The sequence below is a fragment of the Manis javanica genome, chromosome 11 (genome assembly GCF_040802235.1).
Source record: "Manis javanica isolate MJ-LG chromosome 11, MJ_LKY, whole genome shotgun sequence".
Lineage (NCBI taxonomy): Eukaryota > Metazoa > Chordata > Mammalia > Pholidota > Manidae > Manis > Manis javanica.
In genome coordinates this window covers 71,524,894-71,530,893 of record NC_133166.1, presented here as the reverse complement: position 1 = coordinate 71,530,893, position 6,000 = coordinate 71,524,894, and the positions used below count along the sequence as shown (strand labels likewise).

At 41.4% G+C, this 6,000-nt stretch overlaps 1 pseudogene; it reads left to right on the top strand.

Moving 5' to 3' along the window:
- The first annotated feature begins 3,449 nt into the window (after window positions 1-3,449).
- LOC118970659 (U6 spliceosomal RNA) lies at window positions 3,450-3,546 on the top strand (annotated as a pseudogene).
- Window positions 3,547-6,000: the final 2,454 nt, after the last annotated feature.

The window sequence follows — 6,000 nt, the reverse complement described above, 5'->3', positions numbered from 1 at the left end:
GTAAAAGACTTGGCTTGAATGCTGATTTTGCATTGAGATCTGTCAGATGTGATTTTTGTATTAAGCCGTATTAGTTTATTTGTACTTCCAAATCCACCTTGTCCCCTTTCATAAAGTGTTGTTGAAGGTGGGAGACAGGGAAGTAAAAGTAACTGGGCAACTCTTTCTCCCTGAGGTATATATAATGCTTTATCAGATGATACCATTATTTTAATCTCACCCATATAATCTTGATCAGTAAGTCCTGGTCTTACTATTAATCTTTTTAGTGTCCAGCTACTGCGGCCTAAAAGTAATCCTATAGAATTAGCCGGTAAAGGACCAAAAATTCCCATATTAAGCAATTGGACTCCTTGTGATGGATGTAAATATACAGATTGAGAAGAGGCAAGATCTACAGTGGCACTTTCTCTAGTTGCTTCTTGTAAATCATGCCATGTTCTTTTAACTGGGGAAGATGCCTCTGTATTATTTTCTAGGGCCTCAGAAGCTGGCCCGATTTAAGTTTTAAAGGCTGAGACTCATTGATAGGATTACCGTCTTAATCAAATTTTGAACGGCATTCATTAGACCAATGTCTCCCTTTTTTACATTTTGGGTAGACAACGGTTTATTTTTAAAGTTTAGCTCTCTCGCCCTCTTTTGTGATTGGCAATCTCTCTTCATATGCCCTTGCTTGCCACAACCAAAACATGTCAGACTTTTAAATCTTTCTCTTGACATTCCTCTCATAGCAGCTGCTAGCAGATTAGCTTGGTATGTAGGAGAATCCACATCTGCATAGGCCTTGATGTAATCTTCCATTCTAGCTCCTGCAGCTTTCAAAGGTCTAAGAACTCTCTGACACTCTGCATTTGCATTATCATAGGCTAACATTTGCAACAACAAATCCCTCAAATCTGGATGTGCTACTGTTCGTCTCAAGTTATCTTGCAACCTTGCAACAAAATCAACTATGGTTCATTGAATCCCTGTTTAAGCTTACTGAATGGTAAAGCGGGCCGTCCAGCCACTTGTATCTTTTCCCAAGCTTTCAGGCAACACAGACGCACCTGTGTCACTGCGGTGTCCTCATACCTGGCTTGCCTTTCTAGCTGCAGCCAATCTCTTTGTCCTGCTAGCTGTTCAGCAGTTATAAGAATCGGAGGATTGGCATGCTGATTTCTCAGAGCTTGTGCCTTTGCTTCCTCGTACCACCACGTTTTGAATTGTAAAAACTCAGAAGAATCTAAACAGGTACGAGCCAGTAAGTCCCAATCATGAGGAATCATCCTTTCTTGTTCTGCTAATTCTCTTAGAAGACCCACTACATATGGCGAATTAGTGCCCTAAGTAGAGATGGCTTATTTGAAATCTTTCAATGTTTTATAGGGAATAGGTGTATAAAGTGCTCTGACTCCGCCTTGTGGAAAATCAGGATCCTCACCTGGCCCAAAAGAAGTCAAGTTAACTGGTGCCACAAAGGGTGCCAGATAAGCATCTATGTCACCTTCCCTCTGGGCTTTGCGTATTCTTGCTGCTGAAGGCAGAAGCAGCAGAGGCAGGAGCTGAGGGTTTTTTTACGATGACAGAGACAACAGGGCTCTCATCCTCACTCTCTGAACAGGAAGAGGAGGAGGATGAATGTGGGATGAGGAATGTCTACTTGATTTTACCACATCGTCTGGCAATTCTTTCGCTCATGTGTGTCTGATTTAGTGTCAGAAAGTGGGGGAGATTGTAGAGGCTGTCAGGCGAGAGTGATCAGATTACATAAAGACCAGACAGGCACAGGGATAACATCCCCTCGTCTGTGTGCCTTCTTAAAATCTCTTAACACATTATTCTAATCAGCCTGTTTAAATGTTCCTTGTGGCGGTAACCAATGCCAATGTTTCCTAATATATTTATGAAGTTGAGCAAAATCCCTTTTATGTTTTCACTCCTGATATTTTTAGGAGGGCACAGAGTAATTCCAAATGATCCTCCAGTTTAACTGCTTTAGTTTCATGTTGGCCCATTATAGTGTCCCTGACATCTTGACCCTGTCCCTGTGTACGCTTTTCTCGGGAGCCTTACCGGGTCGACTATCTTCGGAGCTTCCTGGCTCTGAGTTCAGGCACCACTTGTCGGCCTCCTCCCTGTCTCCGACCCGCAGATTAAGGAGGTGACACGATGAGATATTGAAGAACTGAATGGACCAGCCAGGGAACTCAAGGCATAACAGCTCAAGAGTAACGTCAAGAAGGCACTCCTCATATTTATTGAGTAAATGAACATCTGAAGAAATCTGAGTAGAGGGTTCAGCACATGATCATTATCGATCTTTGAGTCCAGCCCAAGGGTGGGACACTCCTCAAGGATACCGAAACCATGTGAGGGCGGTCACGAGCTGTAGGAACTTTTTATGGCTTTAATCACTCTGTCCTTGCCCAAACATCAGGTCTTAGGAGAGACAATTAAGTCACAAATCTTCATACATTTGATTTCTATAATACTTTATTTATATATTAAGCCCATTAATCCCACATAGTTCAACCATTGTGGAAAGCAATATGGACGTTCCTCATAAAACTAAAAATAGACTTACCATTTGACCCGGGAATCCCACTCCTAGGAATTTACCCTAAGAATACAAGTTCTTCAGATTCAAAAAGACATATGCACCCCTATGTTTATCACAGCATTATTTACAATAGCCATGATATGGAAGCAACCTAAGTGTCCATCAATAGATGAATGGATAAAGATGTGGTACATATACACAATGGAATACTATTCAGCCATAAGAAAGAAATCCTACCATTTGCAACAACATGGATGGAGCTGGAGGATATTACACTCAGTGAAATAAGCCAGGTGGAGAAAGACAAGGATCAAAAGATTTCCCTCATTTGTGGAGTGTAACAACAAAGCAAAACTGAAGGAGCGAAACAGCAGCAGACTCAGAGACTCCAAGAAGGGACTAGCGATTACCAAAGGGGAGGGGTGTGGGAGGGTGGGAGGGGTGTGGGAGGGTGGGTGGGGATGGAGGGGTATTATGTTTAGTACACATGGTGTGAGGGATCACAGGGAAAACAGTGTAGCACAGAGAAGGCAAATAGTGACTCTGTGGCATCTTACTACACTGATGGACAGTGATTGCATTGGGGTATGGGGGAGGAGACTTGATAACATGGATAAATGTAGTAACTACATTTTTTCATGTGAAACCTTCATAAGAGTGTATATCAATAATACCTTAATAAAAAATTTTAAAAAAGACACTCTAAGGTGTGTCATCTCTCAATAGTCATTTAATTTCTTAAGTAACTATTTCCTGTCCAGTTTTTCTCAAGACATTTGATTGAATAGCTGTTTTCTGTGTGACAGCCACATAGAACCTCTGCCAGCATTGTGAAGGGACTCATGGAACTGGCTCCCTGCCAGGAAAATCATTTGAAAACTCAGATAAAAAATGTCTCCCATGCTTGCTTTGGCAGCACATGTATTAGAGTTGGAATGACAGAGATCAGCATGGCCCCTGCACAAGATGACATGCAAATCTGTTAAGTGTTCTATATTTTTAAACAGAAACTCACGACTCAGGAATAAATTCAGCTTTAGAAAAATGCAAATAAAAGCAGGAAAAAAAAGTGTCTCCTAAGTGCTGTGCAGTTTAGAACTTCACATTTATGCCCTATGTAATCTTCACAACAACCTTATTTATTCCTTTTACAGTTGAATAGACTAACTCCAGGAAAGGTTAAGTAATCTGTCCAAAGCCACATAGCTAGTGAGGTAATATGAGCTAAGACCAGATCTGTCTCCAGAATCCAAGTTTTCAATCACTTGATGAAAATGCTTCATTTTGCAGTGTAGCACAGAGAAGGCACATAGTGGATCTGTGGCATCTTACTACACCGATGGACAGTGGCTACATTGGGGTATGTGGGGGGGGGGGGGCTTGATAATATAGGTAAATGTAGCAACTACATTGTCTTTTCATGTGAAACCTTCATAAGAGTGTATATCAATCATAGCTTAAAAAAAAGCTTCATTTTCCAGAAAAGTACTTACACATAGAACTGTATACATAATTTCACTTGTGGTTTTATAGACTACCTTACTGGGTTGTTAGGAACCCCTGAATTAGTGTGTATGTATGTTTATGTGTGTGTGAACAATTTTACCAAGTTAAAAGTATTCCTTTCATACTTCAAAATATGTGCATATCCTATAATTCAGCTTACGGATGGATGGAGATACATACACATACATTTTCAATGCAGCACCAGAGGTTCTGCTTCTGATATGGCTCAGCAGCTCCCTTTCGACCAACTAGTAATAAAAGCTATGAACTCTGGATAAAACATAAAAGATGACTATCTGAATATACTGGAGAACAGCCAGAAGCAGGCAGATCCCTGAGGGGACTGACACTTGGAAGAAGAGGATCAGCACAGGGAAGTGTCCTACTCTCCCAGCTTGTGGCCCCCACCTGCACCATGCCAGGCAGCTAGAACGCTGGTGAACAGCTGCAGAAGCTGCTGGTTTGAGGAACGGTGGGTGAGGGATGGGGTGGGGAGTTCAGAGAAATCACAGTTCCAGAGAAGTGAGGGGGGAAGCCTTCAGAGTAGGGTAAGTCAAAAGCTCTGTATATATAAACCCTGCCCCCTCAAACACACAAGCACAGGGCAGACTCTGAGGAGCTGATGCGACTTGAGGTGCTGTCCACCTGGAAAAGACAGTGCTTAGAGTTTAAGTCCCGCAAAGTTAAAGACCTGCTAAAAGGAAACAAACAAAAGAGAGCAACACCACCTCCTGGAGGCATAAAGTAGAACCCAGAATCTCAACATTATTCACCATGTCTGAGATACAATCCAAAACTATTTGGCATGCCAAGAATCAGGAAAGTGAGATCAATTCTCCACAGAATCAACAAAGACTGACGCTGAGATGATCTACGTGTTGGAATGAGCAGACAAGGATTCTAAAACTATCTTATGAGGATTCAGCTATTGTAACTATGCTCAAGGACATCCAGGAAATTATGCTTGAAATGAAAATAGGAAACTTTAGCAAATAGAAAGTTTAAAAAAAGAATTAGCAAATTAAAACCACAATGAGATATCACCTCACACCAGTTAGGATGGCCAACACTGAAAAGACTAAGAACAACAAATGCTGGCAAGGATGCAGAGAAAGGGGAACCCTTCTACACTGCTGGTGGGAATGTAAACTTGTTCGACCATTTAGTGGAACCAAATAGTAGAAAGCAATATGGAGCTTTCTCAAAAAACTAAAAACAGAAATACCATTTGACCTGGGAATTCCACTCCTAGGAATTTACCCAAAGAAAACAAGTTCTCAGATTCAAAAAGACACATGCACCCTTGTTTATTGCAACACTATTTACAATAGCCAAAATACGGAAGCAACCTAAGTGTCCATCAGTAGATGAATGGATAAAGATGTGGTACATATACACAAAGGAATACTATTCAGCCATAAGAAGAAAACAAATCCTACCATTTGCAACAACATGGATGGAGCTGGAGGACATTATGCTCAGTGAAATAAGCCAGGCAGAGGAAGACAAGGGTCAAATGATTTCTCAATTGTAGACTATAACAACAGAGCAAATATGAAGGAACAAAACAGCAGCAAACTCAGACTCCAAGAAGGGACTAGCGGTTACCAAAGGGGAAGGGGTAGGGGAGGGTGGATGGGGAGGGAGGGAGAAGGGGACTGAGGCACATTATGATTAGTATACATGGTGTGTGGGGGGTCACGAGGAAGACTATAGAACAGAGAAGACAAGTAGTGACTCTGAGGCATCTTACTACACTGATGGATAGTGACTTCAATGGGGTATGGGGGGACATGATAACATGGATGAATGTAGTAACCACGTTTTTCACGTGAAACCTTCCTAAGAGTGTATATCAATGATACCTTAATAAAAAAGAATTATAAAATAGAAATTCTAGAACTGAAAAATACAAAACCACATAAATTCCTTCTACTGGCTTAGCAGAA